At 44.4% G+C, this 20,530-nt stretch overlaps 1 long non-coding RNA gene across 3 annotated transcripts in view; it reads left to right on the plus strand.

Moving 5' to 3' along the window:
* Positions 1-14,634, plus strand: part of LOC143694251 (uncharacterized) — a 102,104-nt gene extending 87,470 nt beyond the window's left edge. Inside the window, exons 7-8 of one of the 3 annotated variants that reach the window (XR_013182598.1) lie at positions 5,715-5,812; positions 13,489-14,634. This is a non-coding gene — a long non-coding RNA (uncharacterized LOC143694251). The remainder of the gene's footprint in view (positions 1-5,714; positions 5,813-13,488) is intronic. The other 2 variants (XR_013182599.1, XR_013182600.1) reach the window with 2 other exon arrangements.
* The last annotated feature ends 5,896 nt before the right edge of the window (positions 14,635-20,530 follow it).

Below are 20,530 nucleotides of genomic sequence, written 5' to 3' on the forward strand. Positions count from 1 at the left end.
AGTGAATTTAAACCAAAGATCCCATAGCAGCAGAACTTTAATCCATGAGGAGCCCTTCTTGGCTTTGGCTGCTATGCCCTACTTTAAAATATGTTTTTACAGGCATTGAATGCTGGTGCCCTCACTTGTGGAGAGTAATGATGGTGGAGTGCACCAAAGTGTTGGATATTTAGCAGAAATAACCTTTTCCCCTTCTATTTTCTAGACGACAAGTTTAAATACTTGCTTCTGAACACAAAGAAACAAAAAACCTTTGAGCAATCAAACCAGCTGGACTCCCTCAGTTGTCCTGCACTCACAATCTAATTTTCAAAAGCAGTGAGTGCCCCCCATGCCAGGTCAGGGCTGGATCTTCACCTCCAGATGAAAATAAAAATCTCTGCTACCTTTTCAGTGTAGAGCTAAAACTCTCCTCTGTCCACACAGCATTTTTCTACGAGCAGTTTTCCTCTTAAAATTATCCAGCAACCCCAAGCCTGCCTCTCAAAGGATGAGATATTATTGTTACCCTTAAGCTTATCTGCCAGACAGCAAAGACATCCTGCTTGTTTTTCCCTCTCCAGCTGAAGTTTTCTCAGAGTACCTGCAAGCAAGGATGACTCTGAAATTTGCTTGTACCTCAGATGAGGCTGCAAACAAAGATGAAGTGCTGTGACAAACACATAAAAAGTTGGTGTTTGCCTCTCTCTCTCTGCCTCATTCATACTTAGGAACCTCTGGATTAACTGACCTGTGTGTCAAGTCTGAAAGAAAAAAAAAGCAGATTATATTCTGTCAAACGGAGAAAAAGCAATAAGTAAGAGTTTAGAGAACTAACCACAACACGTCTAATTATTTGGTCTTAGGATTTCACTTACTGGGTTTTTTTTTTTCTTTTTCTTTTCTTCTCCCAGCCCCTGCCTGATACTTAAAGCACAAAACCCAGCAGGGAGAGAGGTAATGGAATTTGGAGGCAACTGGTGTTCAAAGACCTCTCTTGAAATGGGTCTATGCTAATGACCAGGGTCTGTGCAAATTGGGTCGGTGTCCTGCCCAAAGGGGCAACTCCATCAGGGCAGCTACGTGGGGCAGGATTGTCTTTCACAGGGCTGCACCTCTGAGCCAAAACCTCAAAGGGTTTGTGGCTCTGAGTGACCCAGCCAGGGCTGGACACGTTTCACCCCCCGAGAGTCACTGGGTGTGTGTGTGGTCCCCAGGCTGGGCACGGGCATCCCCCCGATGGAACTGAGTTTAACTGCTGCCTCCTTGCTGGGAAGGATGAAAGTTTGACTAGAAAGTCTCACAGACATGGATGCTTAGCAGAAAGATTTTTGAATGTTGGGTCTGATGAAGGAAGAGGGATGGAAGCAAGTTTTGATACAGAAGAAAAGAATTGCTGAGCCAGTCTTACTGGATAACCAAGGAGGCAAAGAGTGTGTTAGTTAGAAGGGGTTTTTATGACTTAGAGCAAAGGATAAGCCCACCCCAAACAGGAAGATGTTTTTACCAAGAAAGAAGATAGCACAGGCAAACAAGTCAGCAAATGTTGCAAGTAAAAAAAAGGTCTCAAAATTTTACAATGCAAGAAAACTGAAAAACAACTTCTAGCTTAAGCTGTAATGTACCAATTTTTAGTGATTAAGAATAGTAACATGACTATGGTAATTATAGTAGTTATGATAGGCTATAGATAATAGTTAAGGTGTAGATTGATTCTACTGTATTGAGATGCTCAGCAATGAAAAGTTTATAATGCATTGTGACCAAAACTAAGGGTGTCCAGGCCTGCCTGCAGCTGGAGCTGACAGCTGTGGGCACAGGCTCTGTCACCCACAGCCATGGACTGCTGTAACTCTTGGATGTAATAAACTGCATTTTGAAGAGCTCCTGGAGTCCCACATCCCTCATTCAGGCTCTTACACCTCCTGGCTTCTGAGAGAGGGAATCTGTGCCTAAAGGCTCAGAGCCTTTTCCTTGAACTGTCTTTCCTCCAGGCTGAGCTGATGTGAGTCCTTGAGGGAATTATGTTGAATTATGGTGAATTATTGCTGAGATGCAGAGTTGAGTTTGGTGCTGAACCTCGTCACAATCCCTTTTTTGTCTCCTCTCTGGACCTTCATGAAATATTAAATTCATTAAATTAAATAATATTGCACATGTGGTTCTCATGCAAAATATTTCCCCACAAAGCTTAAAAACTTAAAGGGCTCACCATAAATTTAAACAATCCATTTTGCACAAGGAGCAACTTTCTTTTTTCTGAGGCAAAGGAAATGTTTTTTTCAGAAACAGAGCTTTAAAAGGCATGGCACTGGGAGTTGGTAGAATATGAGCTGTAGTTCAAGTCTTTCTGTTGAAAATGTGGGTGCAGACATTGTATTGGCAGCATTTCTTTTAAAACAGACATCACTAAGCAATATTGCCATAACCAACAGCCTGCTGGCTTGGAGGAGAGGCTGTTGTGTATCCCTGGAGGGAGCTGGTGCTTGGTTGCCCTGGCCAAGAAGGCACCAACCCATTACAGAAACCTGTAGGTGCAGCACAGCACCTACAGCTGCAGGCCCCCTTTGGATAAATTGAGGCATTAAATGCATCATGTTCACAGTAAGCAATAAATGCAGGTAATTATGGAAATGAGGGGCCAGGGTGAGGGGAATGGGTGAAGTGCTTGTTCATATGCAGAGCAAGGCCCAAACAAAGCCAGCAACTCCTTTATGGAGTCACCACTGCTGACCTTTGGTTGTAGAGGGAGTTGCAATTTTTCAGGGTGGTCCAGGTTGTCCCATTCTGGAAAGGGACAGTGGTGGGAAAGCCAATCTTCAGAATCCCAGCTTTGGAATAAAAAAAACAACGATAATTTTTGTTGTGAAAGTGGTTTGTCTGTCCTATTTCCAGTTGTGTCAGCTGAGCTTTTATCCTCTGCCTGCAGACATTGCTTCTCTCACATTCTTGGGTGACTGTAATTATGTCACTGTAGAAAAAAAAAAAAAAAAATTAGCTTTTTCACTTTTTGTAGTAACGGGGTTCCACCATATTCATCTTTCCTAGTAAATTCACTGGGGTATTTCGCCTCCAAAAAGCAGTTTATCAGCAGACATATCCACACCCTCAATGTTTGCCCTCCACAATGCAGAATGACCAGAGGCTGGTGTTGCTCCTTGGGGGATAAATGTGGATATTTCAGGTGAAATGGCTAAAAAGTCAGAGATGGCCTTGGAAAAAGAGATACTCACATGAAGTGTGAGAACTTCTGTGAGTGTTGGGGGTGTGTGAGGCACCACAGGTGGGTGAGCAGCTCCTTTGCCTGATTATTTCCTGTGAACTCAGCGCTGATTCCACCTAAAGAGTGTGCAGAAACTTCAGGGAAAACAGGTTTTTTCCTTTTTGATCAGCTGCATCTCTGGCAATATAATGAGCACAATTACCCTTGCTTGACTGTGCAGCATCGTTCTGGCTCGCCCATTAATTGCTGATGATGTTTCTAAGCTTATTAAAACCAGGCAGTGTATCCACAAATGTTTAATCAGAAATTTCTGGTAACATTTAGAATAAAATCTTTGGTCTTTTCCAGCATTTGCCTTGTTTTTTTCGTTTTTTCACAAAAAGACATTAAAATCCAAGAAAGTCTGTTTAGTGTCCTGAAGTATTCCTGCTTTGAAACATGAAGGAGCCAACATTTTATATTAGTGCTTGTCAAATAACCATGTTTGTTATCTGAAGCTCAAATCTGCAAGCTTCTCCATACCTGGGGATGGTTTTGGAAATTAATTCTTCATCAAGGTATCAAGAGAGGTTCAATTCCAATTACAGTGGTAGTTGCAGCAGCAGGAGGAGAAATATCACAGTTGCCACAGCCTGTTTGTGGATCTGTTGTGCTTTTAAAGGGAAAAAACCCTCACCAACAAGATTTTTTTATCCTCAAAGAATGTTCAATCCAAGCAGAAGTTTAGGGATGAATGAAGAATGGATGAAATGGATGAAAATCAGAACTTTCTGAGACAATGCAGATCAATGTGAGAGGTAATGGTCTCATCAAACCTGCTGCCAAATGCTTTGCCTTGAATGCATAAAGGAGCTGCTGCTCCACACTTCTGCTGTTCATTAGTGTTTGGAACAAAAGGACGTGAGGACACCTTGCCTACCAGGACTGCAGGAAATTCAGTTTCCCTTTGGGCTGTGGGGTGCTGGAAATGCCCATCCCCATTACCCACTGAAGCATGGGAGGTGTAAATAGCAGGAAACACTCTTGCAACCCACAATCATTGTTATAATTAGGTCATAAATTCAATAAGGCAAGAGCAGCTCTGTGTTTGTGCTGCCAACAACTCCCAGCCACTGACTGAGAGGTGGGACATGGGAACCCTTCAGCTGTGCCTTCTCCTGGTGCATAAGATGGCCAGGAATCTCCTTCAGAGCTCAGTGTTTTCAGGATGAGTGTCTCCATGTTCAACCTCTCTACCCATTTGTCAGCCACAAGATCCATATTTCCCTTTGAACAGGTAGCTGACTCCAGAAAGTAATTACACTAATGATTAAAAGCAGAATTCTGGACTGATTTTCAACAAAACATTGGTAAGTTTTTCTAGTTTTGTTCCAAAAAATAGTGGTGTCTTTGCTTAGGCAAGTTGATAAGGATATGAGATTCAGGTACCAGGAGAACAGTGATTAATTTTAGCTTCATCTGTTTTCCTCTGCTTTAGCAGGTGATTCATTTCTAAGAGATGTCGGCAGGTGTTCGCTTCTTGCACTGAAATCCTTGGTAACTCATGAGCTTTGCCCATTCCTTCCAGAGCAGCTGAAATACCACTCCCAGAACTGTAAAACCCTAAAATGGTTTGGGTTTGAAGGGACCTTAAAGACCACCTAGCTCCAAAGCTCCAACCCGCCCCACCTTTCCCTAGACCAGCTTGCCCAAAACCCGACCCTCACTAAGTTGCCCTGGCCCTGCAGAATGGGGTGTTTTGTCCCATGTGGTTGGAATCCTCCTGATCTGGAGGGATCTGTGCCATCCTGAGGACTTCCAAATCCCTCTGGATTTGGTGGGAGATGGAGGTGCTCCCCTATCAGCAGCCCAGAGCCTGTAAACACAAGCTTTAGAGTGATAATCATGAAACTGAACATGGGCTGGATTGCAAGGCTAAGGGGGAGCTAAACATAGTTCCCCCTAATCTCTTGGGATCTGGGAATTTATCTCTCTCCTTAATTGAATGAATGGGAAATTAGATAAAACTTTGCAGAGTAAATCTTTTAGCAAATGTGATACCCAAGTAGAAAATTTTCAGCGGACTCTACATTTTCACAGCTGCTCCTTTGTTTTGTGGAAGTGTATTTTGAATGTAAGTCCTGCTTACATTGCATGCCTATTAATTCTATTGTACATATTAAATGTCCTCTTTGTAGGGTGTAAAACCAGAAGGGAGACTAAAAACAAATAGCATGTGTTTAAAATGTTTTATGGAAGATGGCACCAATATTTTCTGAGAGCCTCCATGAGTCCAAGGCACTGCTCTCTGATAACAGCTTTACTGTTCAAGGCCAAAACTGGAAGCTAAAATTAAGCAGGAAATAAGGGAAGAGAAGAGAGAGAACAAATAAAAACCCAACAACCCTAACGTCTAGAAAAGACACCAAAAATTGTTGTTTGCTTCTCTGCCAGCCTACTTGCTTCTGGGACAATTTAAGTCTGATTTGTTCTCAATAGCTAAGAAGTAAATTACGTTTTTCTTTTATTTCAGCAATTCCTGCAAGTCATTAGGAACAGCATCAGTGTTGAGTGTTATCACCCACAGAAATGTGATGTCTCACCCTGCACTTGCTGTAAGAGGCACCAAAGGTACCTTGGCTCTCCTTTTGTAACTGAGTTCTGGGCACTGGTCTGCAGAGTTATTCTCTTTCAACTGATTTGTCTTTTATTTGGTGGACTTTAAACTGGCAGAGGGGAGATTTACATGTGATGTTAAGAAGAAATTCTTCCCTGTGAGGATGCTGAGGCCCTGGCACAGGGTGCCCAGAGAAGCTGTGGCTGCCCCATCCCTGGCAGTGTCCAAGGCCGGGTTGGATGGGGCTTGGAGCACCCTGGGATAGTGGAAGGTGTCCCTGCCCATGGCAGGGGGCTGGAAACAGGTGGTCTTGAAGCTCCCTTCCAACCCAAGCCATTCTGGGATTTTATGATTCTGAGACTTTGTGGAAGAGGTTTGCATGAAACTTTTCATAGCAGCCACCCCGAGGTGCTCCTTATCAGGGGGCTTTCCACGTGGAGCTGGCTGTGCTCCCATCACAGGGAGGATCCACACCAGGGGTGGGGTTCTGAGCTGCTCTGCTGAGCTTCTGAGCTGGTCCCAGGTGGTTTTCACACCCTCTCTCATGACAGGACACTTATTTGCACTTCCAGTCTTGATCCAGAGCAGGGGCCATGGCATGGGAACTTCAAATTACTCCATGAGTGGCAGGGACCAGCCCCACCAGAGGACAAAAAACACAGGGTGTTAAAAAGGATGATAATCCAGCCATTCTAGAGTCAGTACCTTGATATTTGTGTGATATTTAAAACCTCTGGCAGCAGCCTGGCCAAGAAACAGCAGACATGGCCAAGGTGTCCCACATTTTTTAGCTATCCCTGCCTGTCCTGAGGGAGCCAAGGCAGCTGCCAAAATTTAAGGCATCAGTCAAGTTATTAAATTCTGTATTAGAAAGACTGACTAATACACAGAAGGTTGGAAAAAACTGTTCTGAGTGGCAATGTGCTTTCTTTGGCTGCAGCTGTGGCTCTAGGTCTTCTCTTACCCCAAGAAAGGGTGGAATGTGTCCATTGAAGCTGCTACAGCAGGAAAATACCAGAGACAGACCCAGGGAGGAAGAGGATGGACCCAGCAAAGGTGCAGGGAACTGGGCTGAGGAGAAGAGGAGCTTTGCCATTCAGGGGAGATGCAGAATTTACCACCTGCTACCACAGAAGTAATTAAACTGCACTCCAGAAATGGATAGTCCATCTCCAAGCGAGGCAAAACCGATCTCGCACAGATCAGTTCCAGCCTGGAGAGTTATTACATCTCTCTGTTTCTAATTATGCTGTTACCCAGTGTGATGCCAACTCCAAAGGCAGAACCTGTGTCACTAAAGAACCTTTTCTTTGTGGGAACAATGATTAGTGGAGGCAATTATTTCTCATGAGAAATTTTGGAAACAATTCCCTTCTCTATCTGAAGCACCTATCATTATTTGACCATAAACAAGGGAAGAAATTTGAGAACTAAAACTGAGATTTTTTTTTTAATTTCTATGATAAATATTCAATTTGAGATAAGTCTTTAATAAAACTTTTACCCAAAAATGGCAGTTTTAAAAGAAAGGAAATGTTATAGGAGTTTTTCATTCATAGCTGGGAAGTATCAAAAGAAACAGAAGTACCAACAAAAATTTCATGTCTGTCCAAAAAGTTGGATTTTTTTTTCATAGACAAATTTTGATTAAGAGGTTGAAACAGGCACTTGGCTTACACACTGTCCACCTCTTCCAGAGATCTGCCTGTCCAAGACTTTGGTCAATGCACACCTGCTCAGATGGCCCAATGCTGCTGTGACAGTGACACCAGTGAAAGTCAACACCTATCAGAGCAGGTGGAATCCTATTGTACAGGATTATAAATCATCCAGGATTTTTAAATCCCAGCCACGGTGGTCCCTTGAGTGAGTGCACCTTGATTAGGAGTCTCTAAGTGTCATCTTCATCCCCCTCCTCACAGATGCCACCAGCAGAAGTGTTCATGGCTGGAGCTGAAGGCACCAGCCCAGTGGGTCACTTGTTGCCCAGGGGGTGTCCCTGATCACCTGTCCAGCCCCACAGACAGCTCCACAGGGGTGGTTTCTACTCATGAACCTGCTGCAGTCTGGGGCCTTTGCCTGTCCAGTGTGCTGTGTTTGAGTAAGGGGATGAATAAAGTGCAGATGCTTTTTGGGGGGACTTTTGGACGTGCTTTTGGAGTGCACCTCAGAGATGTTTTACTCCACATGTCAAAAAAAGGACTCTGGGCTTTGGTCTTATCTCAAGTCAAATGTCAGTAGGAGAGACCCCAATTTTAAAGCTTTGTGTTTAAAATAGACATTTCCAAATGTCACCACCACAATGTCTATTCATGTATTTACTGAAAAATGCTGTTTGGACCTGGTTTGTGGTGAGGGGATGCAGGGTGAGCCTCTCTGCCACATCCCTGCAGAAGGACCTGGGCAGGTATCTCAGGACCATGGCCTCCAGAGGTGACACTTGTGGAAAGGCAGCTGCAGAAGGGACACTGGTGACTGCCCCATTCCACCCAGAGCTCCAGCTCTCTGGCACACCCCCTGCTCCTCGGCTGGCTGGTTGGTGAACCCTCCACAATTAATTTTGGGCATTTCCTACCCCTGTCTCCCCGTGCCAGGTCCCGCCAGCAGGAAGGTCCTGTGTGGTGCCTCCCATCCCACGTTCCCAGCAGCAAGCAGAGGGTGGTGTCACACTGGTGCAGGCGGGACGAGGAGGTGGCGGTGCCTCGGTGGCGTCAGGGACATTTCCAAACACGTCACCACCACAATGTCTATTCATTTATTTACTGAAAAGTGCTGTTTGGCCCTGGTTTGTGCTGGGATAGGGTGAGAGGATGCAGGGTGATCCTCTCCCTGCAGAAGGACCTGGGCAGGTATCTCTGGACCACAGTCTCCAGAGGTGCCACCTCTGCAGGAAAAGCAGCTGCAGAAGGGACATTGGTGACTGTCCCCTTCCACCCAGAGCTCCAACTCTTTGGCACACCCCCTGCTCCTCGGCTGGTCGGTTGGTTTGTTGGTTTGTTGGTTGGTTGGTTGGTTTGTTGGTTGGTTGGTTGGTTGGTTGGTTGGTTTGTTGGTTGGTTGGTTGGTTGGTTGGTTTGTTGGTTTGTTGGTTTGTTGGTTGGTTGGTTGGTTGGTTGGTTTGTTGGTTGGTTGGTTGGTGAACCCTCCACAATGCATTTTGGGCATTTCCTACCCCTGCAACACTGCATTTACAACATGACCTCCCCATGCCAGGTCCCGCCAGCAGGAAGGTCTCCTGTTGGTGTGGTGCCTCCCATCCCCGCGGTCCCAGCAGCAAGCAGAGGGTGGTGTCACGCTGGTGCAGGCGGGACGAGGAGGTGGCGGTGCCTCGGTGGCATCAGGCGGTGACACCGAGGTGTTTTTGGGAAGCGCTGCCCGCCTTGCCAGCGAGGGCAGCGCTCCGCCTGGCATTGTTCTGCTCCCTCATCTCGCTCGTGTGCTCTTTGCCCACCCAGATCCGCGGCCGTGACCGTCCAGCTTTGATATTTATTCTGTGTCGTTCCATCAGCTCTTTCCTGCCCCCTCCCCTGCTCTTCCCTTCAAAACGGGCTGGATACAAGGAACCAATCACCAAATCGCTCCGGGGAGGGAAGGAGGGGGGAAAAAACCCCCAGACCCAGAGAGGAACGGTGCAGCTGTGTTTTCCTGACTGGATGGGGATGTGTCCCTCTCCCAACAAAGCCCTGGAAGGCTTTGGGGTGCCCCGGGATGCCACCCCCGGGTGATGCTCGCACGGTCCCTCCCCACCCCTCCCACAAAAACTTTTTTTGCTGCTGTATCACAGGACACGAAAATCTCCCGTATCCCGTGCCGGTAACCCAGAAGCCGCCTCCCCCTAATATTTTACATATTCCCTAAATTCGTTTGCAAGGGGGCAGGAGAGGAGATAAGGGCGGTGAGTTGAGCCGAGTGGGAACTGCTGACTGACAAAGTGTGTAGTGCAGTATGGGTGCTTTTCTGGCTCTCTAATTATCCTTTTCCTTCTTGACTCCAGTATCACATGTAGCCATGTGTAGAATCATAAAATAATTATGCAGTGTACAAGCTTTCTGGGAGCATGTACCACTGTTTTCCTAATTCTTTATCGCTCCCATTGATCGTGGCGTGTGTGCATTGATCCAAGTCGGCCATCTGGTTGGGGAAGATAAGCGTGCGAGTGTCTTTGCATTGCACTGTCACTCAGGGAGGGGGGTACATTTTGGCTGTAGGGAATTACAGGGGCAGGATTAGCCCTCTTCCTAGGAGTAAACTGAATTTTAAATGCAGTGTTGCAGCTGCATGGACCATGTTGCTAACTTCTGGTTTTGCCCATAGACCCGGTGCATTTATTGTTATTATTATAATTATTATTGTATTATTATTGCATCATTATTTTATTATTGTTGTTATTATTATTATTATTATTATTATTATTATTATTATTATTATTATTATTATTATCTCTTCCCTGCTTTCTCTCTTTGGAGATACAGTTATGCTTGCATTAAATGGAAGGAATAGAAGGGAAAAGCAGGAATGCCCTTCCCTGCACACGTTGGACTTGTGAGTGGCAGGATTTCGAAATGGCAAAACCAGCTTTTAAATGCAGGCGAGAACCTGCAGGATTGAATGTGTTTTGCAATAAGATTCATTGGTCCAAAGAGAGGGGAAAAAAAAAAAAAAGATGAAGTTATCAGCCTATGACAGGAAATTATAGAGTGGATATTAATCAGCTCCCTAACTTGGGCTAATCAAGACAAATAACCCTAATCACGCATTATCAGGATGTGTATGTTTAATAATCAGCAACAAAACAATGGAGGTTTTTTTTGGTTTTTTGTTTTTTTTTTTTAATATAATTTATTTATTTTCTTGCCTGCCAGCTTTCCCCCTAACAATGGGCACATCCTGCAGTGGCTTGAACTTGGCTGCAATATTTTCTGCTGACGGCCGTGGTGCGTGTGCGCGCTCGCACCCCTGGTCGTCCTTTTGTCCAAAATGTGGTGGTGGCCATTGTTGCCTCATATTCTGCAAATGTATGGAAGGTGCCTCAAAAGCCTTTCCTCTAAAATTGAACAATTCTGTCAAAAAAGATTAGTTCTATTTTGTCTGCTGCTTGCTGACTATTCATGAATGTAAAGAGAGAGGGCTTGGGTGTCATACTAAGTTGCTAAGGTGGCTGGCTTTCGGCTATTGACTTGAGGATACCAAACCAGAGCCTACAAAAGAGCAGCCAGAAGGAGAGGAGAGAACTGGTCTGCCATGTGTTTCAGCTATACCTTCTTTAGCTGCCCATTTATTCCTTTTGTTGCCACAACTTTTATTGTCATACAGTTGAAAAAAATGTTAGACACAGGCTTCAGGCTGCACCAAGCAGAAAAAAGGATTAGCATATCACTAGGATCATCTTACACTGAACCAAATTCTTTTCAGGATGTATAATTAGTGAATACAGTCTTTCCCCCCCCTTTTTTTTTTTTTTTTGAGGGCATGGGGGAGCCTATGGATAAGGAAAATTAGCTCAGATCTCTGGGTAGGAAACAAGAAGAAAGGATGGAAAAGAAAAAGTTCTCTAGTTTCAGGGAGGATTTTACAAAGGCTGTTTCATCATTTTAGGCTTCTGCATCGAGAAGCCTTTTGCACATTCACAAAATGTGTGGCAGTAGCTTGTTAAGAAGAAAAAAAAAATATTTTTTTTTACAATAATGTGAATCACCTTCCTCAAAGGGGGGCCAGGAGGAGAGAAATTGACTCCAGAGGTGGGCCCAGACCTGGGCAGCTGGAGCTGGGCAGTGCTCCTGTGGCCCTCTCCCTGACAAGGGCTCAGCAGAAGATGTGATCCTGCAGGATGCATTCCCTTCTTCCTCCTCACGGATGCTCCCAGCTCCCTTCTGCCATCTGGGAAGCACACACTGCTCTGTGTACTGCAACAAAAAATGCTTGGATGGGTATGAGTCAGTCACAGAACCGATGTATGATATGTTGTATAATCATTTTTAAAAGAGTATGGCAGAATTAATGATCTATTTTTTATAATTATAAGCCGTTTTCAGTGATGACAGAAACAGGCATGAACAAAACAGCAGGACTGAGGGTTTGGGGTGTTCCCTGCCTGTTCAGGAAGCTCCCAAATGTGGGTGGTATTGATGGAACACGCATAGCCTTTGCTGGCTCTCTGGACAATTCAACCCACAGGCACTTGGCCCTGAAAATCTTTGACTGGAATCACATTTACACCAGGGTGTGCTTGCAAAATTCACCTCTGCCTTGCTCCAGCTGGGGTGGAGGTGTCATTCTGCAGGAAGATGAGGGTGAAGAGGAGGATTTTGGCTTGGTGCACCCTTACCAAAGCTCCCATGAGCATCCCTGTCCGCGCTGCCCCCAAAACTCAGCTGCACCTTTGCCCCTGACAGATCCCGGTATTCCCTGCTCCCATCAGAGCAAAATTCGAGAGGAGAATTACCCTGGGAGGGAAACAGAGCTTCTCTTTCAGCTGAACGGCTGGTAATTTCACCGCCGCGTTTAATCACGCCGCACATTTGACATCATTGCCTTTTCAAAGTGTTCAAACCAATTGTTCCACCAAAGGAGCAATTGGATGTGAATATTCAGGAGCTGCTCTGGGGTGCTCGGCGGTAATTGGTCACATCACTCACATGGTCTCCTTCCTTTTCTGATGAGAAGAGGGTAGAAATTTGCTTCACGCGGATACTTAAACACCCACACATAAAAATCTTATTTAGCACGACTGTTGTTTCTCGATTTTCGGGGTTTTGTTTTTTTTGATTTTTTTCCTGGGGGTTTCTACAGCAGCGAGAATGCTCAGTATTGGAGGGCAAAGGAGGGGAGCAAACGGAAGGAGAAGTCAATTAAAATGGTGAATGCAGATGCTGAAAAGTGTTTCTCTCTTCACCTTCACTGTTGGTGGGATGAGATTTTGGCTGGGGGTTGGAATGAGATGATCTTTAAGGTCCCTTTTAACCCAAACCATCTTGGGTTTCTATGACAGAATGCTCTGTGGCCAGGTGACAGGGATGAGGTTTAGGTTTAGGAGGATGTCCCAGGTGCAGCAGCACCAAAGTTTTCAGGCACCCAGAGCTCATAGTGGGAGGTGGCTGTGGCAAAACCAGATGTGAAATTTAGGAGAGCGAGCATGGAGTGAGGTCTGGGTAATTCATACACCATGAGGCTGAGAAAAAACATTTCACAGCCAAGAAATATTTGAGGAGAAATTACCTGAGCCATTTAGAGAAATGATGATGGGTATGCATTTTACAGCTGGGAGTGATGCCTCAGGTTTAGCTTTTGTATTTTTCAGGTTCTGTGCTGCTTTAGTGTGTGGGTCTGGGCTTCACATCAGGGGATGGTGAGCTCTGTGCACAGAGCAGGGAGACAAAACAATTCCTGCTCCAGCTGGGCACCAAGGACAAATGATCCAAATCTCAGGGCTCAAGAGCACAAACCCCGTGGGCTGGAGAGAGAAAAACAAGCAGGGTGGGACTGCAGGGGCTAAAGCTGGACTGGGACAATGAACTGCAAGATGGGAATGAAGCTGAACTTATCAAAGTGTGAGACCCCAGGACCAGTCGTGCATTTTGGGACAATTTTGGGTTCACCTGGGGTGTAGCCCTGGTTGGGCTCTTGTGCTGCACAAGGTGGATCCTTTGAGGCCTCCTAATAAATCCCTACTTTATTCTTTAACTCTGTCCAGCCTCTGTTCGACATCAGCCTTCTCAAGGCATAGGGAGGGTCACACATGTAGGTGGCCATCTGTTCTCCATGTGGACCCCTTGATTTCAGAGAGGATTTTTGGTAAGGGATGCCTGTGGAGAGGAGCACCAGGTAAAGGAACTGTGTCAGGCACTGTGACTTGTCATATTCTTCATATTGACACTGAACAGAGTGTGAAACTATGAACAGGGGTGACTTGAAAGCTGTTGTTTATTTACAGTGTAAAATAGAAATATTGATGTTCCCCATGCAGAAAAAAATTACTCATAAATAACTGACTTTTTATTAATAAGGAGGAGATAACCCCGAATGGCTGGAGGCATCCAAAGGTGTTAATTCTAGAGACTGATTAATGTCACTATGAGGCAGTAGTTCATCTTACTCAACTCACATCTCCTCCTTCCTTCTCCTTCCAGTAAAACCTGGCTGACACAGAAGAGTAAATAAAAATCAGGCAACATTAAGGATGGGAACAGCAGACATTGGGATGTTTGCAATCTACCTCCTGTAATTTTGCAATCACATTTGAAATGCACTTCATTTGCAGATGACCTAATTTGCCCATACCTGGGGCTGGGCTCCTCGGAAGCAGCTAAAAAAAGCACATTCCAGCATCCCAGAGATCACCTTGGGGCATTTGGTCGGGGCTGGAGCTGGATATCCATCCTCAGTGCTGGCTCGGCCTGTGGGTGTGGCCCCCTGAAGCCTGCAGGATATTTTTTCCTGTAAATAAATGCTGTTTAATAAGTATTCCGTGTGCATTTTGTCATCAGCCTGATGCTATAGAGCCACGCGGACCCAACCTTGATTTATAAAGCTGTTAAAATGTTTGACCTTGTTTGAATAAAAGCCTCAAGGTTAATTACAACAAGCTTTCCAGATATATTCTCTCTGTTCTGGTGGCCCTGATGATTTAGAGGAGGAAAGGGTAATAAATTCTCATCTTTTAAAAGTGACTGCAGTGCAAAAGTGCAAGAGTTTGCTTTTCTGCCATTTTAATGTTTCACCACACTTTGATATGTGATATATTGAGTGATGATTAGTTGCCTCTTCCTCGGGAGCACTAGAAATTTGGTATTTTTACTTAAAGTATGATAAGAAGCATGTGAGAATGGAAAAATAAAATAAAGGTTGTTGGGAATAAAGAGTTTGAGCTTCACTCCTGCATTGGATGTATCCATAATGAGGTAAACAAAGGCATTGTGGTTTTCCTTTTTTTTTCCTTATTGCACAGAAAACAAATTTCACAAAATAAAAACCAATTTAAGTTTCTTTTAAAAGAACTGGGAAATATTGAGGAAAGTTAATTGAAGCACATTCAAATTACAATAAACACATAGAGGCACAATTATCTTCTTTTGACTAGTGTGTGGCTTAGAGATGTTTTTATCTTTTGTTTATTGCACTATTAAAAATATGGAGAGGCATCAAGAAAGGGTAGATAGCCGCCATATGGACTTACATATTTTCCCTATTTATATTTAAATAACTATCCATGAGAAATTATGCACAAATCGTGCAATAATTCCCAACTGAAATGACTGTTTAGAAAATAAAAATTCTGAGGCACAATATTCTTTTCATATTAAATTGCCCATTTTCTGTACACCGTGTATGTTTGTACAATACCAAAAAAAAAAAAAAAATACAAAAAAACGCTGCATTACAGCCCAATACAATTTGCTCACAATGCTAATGAAGATGGATAGAGGACATTGTAATATACTGGAGTAATTCATGAGCAGTGTGGGAAAACAAGACAAACAGGCTCAGAAAGCCAGGGCATAATTTTTTGTTCCCATTTCCAAGAGTGAATGGTGGTGATTTTAATAACCTGCTGCTCTGACAGATTTAATGATGCTGATTAACTTTCACTGCTCCATTCATGCCATGCTCGCGTTTGGGGTGAAAGTTTGGGCTTGCCAAGTTTGAGTGGCTGGGTTCAGGTAACCGGGAAGGAGATCCTAGTGCTCCCCAAAACTGGAACCCCATGTTTCCGATGAAACCCTGTCCATGGAGAGATGAATTCTGAGCCCATCTCTGCCTCCCTTTGCAGCAGAGAACCTTGGCCATGGGCAGAGGGTTCTACTGCCCACCAAAGGCCCCTGGATCACTCAGGTGTATTAATTCTGGCCTCACCTGCAGGCAGAAACACCATGCGGTGTCCGATTGCACATTCTGATTAGCTGGGACTAAGCTGAGATCATTGTCACTTCTGATAACACCCAGAAGAAGAAATACTTTTCCAGCAAGATATCCAGCTTCAATCTGTACCTTCCCCTAAAAAAGGAAAGCTGTGAAATCTTTTGAATTCCTAAAAGGGGAGCGAAAACTTCCAAATTGGATGGTATGTCCTTGCACGCTCAATACAAGTCGGATTTTTCTTGTCTGTCTGATAATTCTAATAAATTAAATTTCATGATTGATTCAACATCTCTGCCGTGCACCCTGAGTTCAGTACCTTATAAATGTCTTGCTAAGCCAGATGAGGCAGCTGTGCCTCCTCATTCTGGCCAGCTCAGCCTGGCACTCTGGGCTCCTCTCCCACATCCAAATCCAGACATCCTGAGCAAAGTCTTGCAGAATCAAATCTTGCAAACTGATTGTCTGTGGGCATTTTATCTGTATATATAAGTGTGTGTGTGTATATTTATGTAAATGTATGGGGCAATGTCCTGCTGTGGCTTTAAGAGGGTGGTTTATTTATTTCTTTTAGAAGAAACTCTCCCAAGAAATGTTCAGGTCTGTCAGAAATAAGCAAAACGATTCAGAGTCTTTGATCTGAGTTTTATGGCTTGTTCCTTTTTAAAATTTCATTAGATCCCCTCTTTGATGCTGCCTTGTAGATCCAAAGGCTTGCTTGCTGCATAAACTCCACTTTGTTACCAAGGAGTATTTCTGGTTGGTATTTTGGGAATTATAGGGGCTGTGTAGTATGTTAAAAATAGAGAAAAGAGCTTTCAGCCCAGCAAAAAGTGAACTTTGTGGAGTGCTGCTGTCACACTCTTCTGGGAAAATACATCCCTGTGGTCCTGGTGCTGCTGGTAAAGGTGTCTGCTCTGTGCTAAACTCTTAATTTTCATCCTTTCCTTGTGCTTCCAACTCTCATTCATATAATTCATGCCCAGCCTCTCCATCTGTTCACATCAGCTTGGAGTCAGGGAAAAGCTGGAGCTAAATGCTCCTATGAGGGGCTGAGAGGTGGGATGGGGCCACCACAGCAGGAGCTGGGATGAGTTTTTGTGCCACCAGCCAACGCCACACCCAGCAGCCACCTCCTCACACAGGTGAGGCTGTTTGGAACCACATCACTCACAACTGTACAGAAGGAAAAAATGGAAAAAATCCATTTCTGGTCTCACCTATGGCTTGGTACTGGCAGCACCAGAGCAGTTCCCAATTGCCATCTGTAAAAAAAAGCCTCACAAACCTTTCCTCCCACATTTAATTAGCAGTTGGCAGCAGTGTCACTGTAACCGTGGTGATCTAAAGATATAAATGAAACAAATCTGGCATCAAGGAATAACATGGTTTAATCGACTGACTGATACCTTTTCATTTTAAAAAACTTCCATGAAGCACTGTAGCATCTACTTAAAAAACTGGAAGGGCAGAAAAATTTGGCCATTAAGCTTTCTTAATTTTACTTTTTTTTTTTTTTTTAATAAGTGTATTTTATATTACTAATTTTTTCACTTCTAATTTTGTTTAATTTAATTTAATTATTTCATTTAATTTCATTTCATTTCACTTATATTCCAACAAACCCCAGAATCTTTGCTGCAGAACTAATTAACTGGGAAAAAAATGTGGTTTTGTTGCTCTGGACCAACCTACACCAAGGCTGGGGCAAGGAATTGCCAAAGTGTTGCTCAGAAGTCACCATACCAAAATAACCTCGTGTTTTCACCTGCCCTGAATGGCAATGAATGCCAGAGATGGAGGAGGGAAATGTGGCATTCCAGAGCTGTGGAATGATGAAGAGGTCTCCATGCTGGTGCCAGACACAGCCAACTCTCTCCCACTCCATCCTTTTTTTTCCCCTTCCTTCTCTCTCATTCCCTGCTGTCCCTGATGGGGATTCCTCATGGCAGTGGTGGATGCTATGCAGTTTGAATGGAGCCTGAACAAATCAAAGCAGGGGATAGCTGGGTGTGCAGCTGGAACATTCCATACCTGCCCTGCTCCTCATTCCTCTCCTCCCTTCCCTGTTCTTTGGTTTGTCCTGGGGAGAAACCAGAAAAGTGCCTGGGAGGCAGATGGGGTTGGCATCGTGAGTTTCCAGAGGTGAATCCTCCAAACAACTCCAGGGAAGTTTGGAAAAAGTCTTTTGGGTTGCAGCCATCTGCTGTCGGTGATGGAGAGAGATGGGGATGAATCTTCTTGCAATCTAGGTCTAATTTTCAAAGTTCCATTTGCTTTTGCCAAGGCATCCTGTTATCAAATCTCTTATGTTAACCAGGTCCAAGTCCATCATCTGTCCTGTGTCCCCCAACATCCCAACAATCTGCCATCCCTTGGTGCTTCTTCCCCCAGGGAAAGGGGATAAACTCAGGTGCCATTCAGGCAGCGGGGTTCAAATTTATTTCCTGCAGCACTGCCCAGAAGAGTTTCTCACTGGGAAACACGGGTGAGCAGCCCCAGCATCCTCATCCTCATCCCCATCCTCATCCTCATCCTCATCCTCATCTCCATCCCCATCCTCAATCCCATCCCCATCCTCATCCCCATCCCCATCCCCATCCCCATCCCCATCCCATCCCCATCTCCATCCCCATCCCCATCCCCATCCTCATCCTTATCCTCATCTCCATCCTCATCCTCATCCCCATCCCCATCCCCATCCCCATCCCCATCCCCATCCCCATCCCTATCCCCATCCCCATCCCCATCCTCATCCCCATCCTCATCCCCATTCTAGCTGCCAGGATTCCAGCCTTATGGGTTTTACTTATCAATTCATTATTCCGAAATTACTCTAAATTTCTCTCCCCCTTGATAAATTTTGTCTTTTCCACAGGAACAGAGTCATAGGATGGGAAGGGATCTTAAAGTTCCTCAGCAATGGGGGATTTTTAGGCAAGGATGTGGGCACAGGATTCCCTGAACACAATTAAATCCAGGAATCTGCCCTGCAGGACACAGAGCTTGGTGTTGTCCTGAGCACAGGGTGGCCCTGGCCCCCAAGTCAACACAAATAAATAATATGAAGCCCTGGAATGAGTAATTCGTGGGCAGCACACCTGCAGCACGGGGCTGGAAAGGCAAATAAAACAGCTGTAACTCAAGCCTGGAGGGTGCTGGGCACTCGGGGGCTTTCAAATCGCTGTAACCCAAGGAAGAAAATCATCAGCCCGTATGCCTTTCACAGCATTTGATGACAAAATGGTTTGTGGCTTAGCCATTGTTTAAAGGCCATTCCTCAAATTCCGTGTTTACTGTCAGCAGGGTGAGTTGTGGACTCTGTGACTTTAGCTGTTAATGGGCCTAAACACTTCTGCCAACAGATTAAGCTCTGCTGAAACGCTAAGAAAATTGGCCCAAACAGAGATAGGGAGGATTCTTGTTTAGCTGTTGTTTCATTTGCATGAGAATCATTGTCCTCAGACAATAGCACCTCCCTATCACCCGGAGTGTGGGCAATTGGGTGAAACTCATTCAATTTCTGTTAAACGACAGAAATTGTTTGTTTGTTTGTTTGCTTCTAGAGGAAAAGAAAAATGCTCATTTTCAACTGCAAGGAGGAGTAGATCAGCAGTGAAATCCAACCCCCAAATGCCTCCAGCCTGTGAAGGGCTGGGAGCTAACAAGATGGGATGACCCAAAAGAAAACAAGGATATTAAGCTGTGAGTGTGTTTGAAACAATTACTGCCAGTGGAAGAGGAGGAATAAGCAAAATTAGTCTAGCTGGGGAAGGCAAAGGATGTGTTCCTTCTAAAAATGCTAGATGTGTTTTTGTTATGGTTTGTGCTGCTGAAGTTCCCAGGTGATAAAAATCCTCATGATCCTCATTTCCACATAAATGCTTTCAGTAGATACCATGTACCATACCACATAAATGGTACTGCCAGCAGCTGAACTTCCCCCAGGTTCAGTTTATATATATATACATATATATATACACACACATATATGTATGTATGTGTATATATATATATATATATAGATATATATATATACACACTATATATATATATACACACACACACATATACACACATATATGTATGTATGTCTGTGTGGGCATATATATGTATATATATGTATATCTGTGTATATATGTATATATGTGTATATATATATACATATACATGTGTGTGTGTATACATAAACACACACATATAGATATAGATATAGATATAGATATAGATATAGATATAGATATATATTCCCCTCTACAACAGAAGGGGACATGGAAAATACATATATATATATATATATATATATGTATATATAAAAAAAAATATATATATTTATTTATTTTCCATGTTCCCCTCTGTTGTTAAAAATAACAGCCTGAATTATTTGAACTGTAGCAGCAGCAGCCAAGGCTGCAGCCCCCTGGGAGGAGGCACTGGCCAGGCACACTGGGAGCTATTCTCCAGCTGTTCTCCAGCTGTTCTCCAGCTGTTCTCCAGTGGGCTCCTGGCCCTCAGGGCAGCCACAGGGATGGAGAGTGGGGACTGGAGGCCACCCTGGGACTGGGGCCAGGCACACCTGTGACCCAGGTGAGTGTGCTTGGCCAGGTGTGCCCAGGGTCACCCTGTGCTGCTGCAAGGGAGGATGAACCAGCCCAGCTCCTTGGGGGCTGTTTTCTGCCTTTATTGTTGATTAGTGATGTGGGATTTAATCCCAGCACCATTCCACATTTCCTTTCCTCAGGAGATCCTGCTGTTTTCTTTCTATATTCTATTTTCCTTCTAGCCCTGACACTTTTGGCCATCACTGCTGGTCCTGGCAGTTACCTGTGGCTGCTTTAAATGCCACTGGATGTGAGGGGATGTTTACATTTCCCCAGTTA

This window comes from Agelaius phoeniceus, chromosome 6 (genome assembly GCF_051311805.1).
Source record: "Agelaius phoeniceus isolate bAgePho1 chromosome 6, bAgePho1.hap1, whole genome shotgun sequence".
NCBI classification, from domain to species: domain Eukaryota; kingdom Metazoa; phylum Chordata; class Aves; order Passeriformes; family Icteridae; genus Agelaius; species Agelaius phoeniceus.